This window comes from Sapajus apella, unplaced genomic scaffold (genome assembly GCF_009761245.1).
Source record: "Sapajus apella isolate SASKATOON/1434 unplaced genomic scaffold, GSC_monkey_1.0 scaffold144, whole genome shotgun sequence".
Classification (NCBI taxonomy): Eukaryota; Metazoa; Chordata; class Mammalia; order Primates; family Cebidae; genus Sapajus; species Sapajus apella.
The window spans coordinates 106448-107531 of record NW_022437084.1 but is presented as its reverse complement, the minus strand read 5'-3'; the positions used below and the strand labels follow the sequence as shown (position 1 = coordinate 107531).

The window sequence follows — 1084 nt, the reverse complement described above, 5'->3', positions numbered from 1 at the left end:
AAAAAAAAAAAAAAAAAAAAAAAAAAAATGAAAAGAGCACCCTCCTATAAATCTGCTTAGAAGTAGTTTCCCATAGATACAAGTATTGCACACTGCACCCTCTTCACTGCGCACGGCCCGCCTTTAAGCCTCGGTGACCTAATGGGGGTGGACCCCTTACTGCACACGGCCCTTGCCTTCATGGGAACGGGCCCCTTCCTGCGTGCTGTCCACCTCCTGGCCTAGGTAACCTAATGGGGGTGAACCCTATGTTTTATTGCTCACGACCCTATCACTATCCTTAAAGATGATTTCACTCACTGCCTTGCCCCCTAACGTAAACACGATAAATACTCATGCTTCTGGACATTCAGGGGCTCGCCTCGCCAGCCTCGTCTGACTCTGCTCATAGGTGGTGTGGCCCCCCGAGCCCAGCTGCATTTTCTTTGTGCTTCTGTGTCCTGTCTCTTTATTTCTCGGATCCTGCGCCTCAGCACAGCATAAGGCTAACCCCCCCTACAACGTCCCTGTGGGGCACTCAGCCCTTCATCTGGCTCCCAGCGTGCCCTACAATCTCCTCTTAACCTAACTCCAGATACCTGGCCTTATGAGGACACCTCAGCTGAACAATCAGTGCTGGTTAAGGATCTAACCTCTCCTGCTCTACAGCCTTAGTGGAAAGGCCCCTACCTGACTGTCTACAGTACCCCAACTGCTGTCCATCTACAAGACCCTCCCCACCGGGTTCACTGGTTCAGGATCAAACTGTGTCCATCATATGACCAGCCTAGCCCACCCACCTCCCCTTGGAAGTCACAAGTACTCTCTCCTACTTCTCTTAAGCTAACTCGAATTCCTGAAGAGTAGACACCACCACACGAGTTTAGAGTATATTCTAACATTGACAGGAATTCTTCTCTTAACTTTGCTATTTACAAAGGACTGTATGCAGTCACCCCTAAAACTAGGTCTACACTGCACAAGCTCTCTATTTCTGTTGCTTTCCATCTAATCATACTTCTAATTGTCCTTCTCATCTATATTCATTTATTTTTGAGACGGAGTTTAGCTCTTGTTACCCAGGCTGGAGTGCAATGGCACGATC

General features: G+C 48.4%; 1 long non-coding RNA gene across 1 annotated transcript in view; it reads right to left on the bottom strand.

Annotated features, from left to right (window-relative positions):
* LOC116540736 overlaps positions 1-1084 on the bottom strand; it is a 10884-nt gene extending 9800 nt beyond the window's left edge. The window contains exon 1 of the long non-coding RNA XR_004264571.1: positions 551-1084. This is a non-coding gene — a long non-coding RNA (uncharacterized LOC116540736). The remainder of the gene's footprint in view (positions 1-550) is intronic.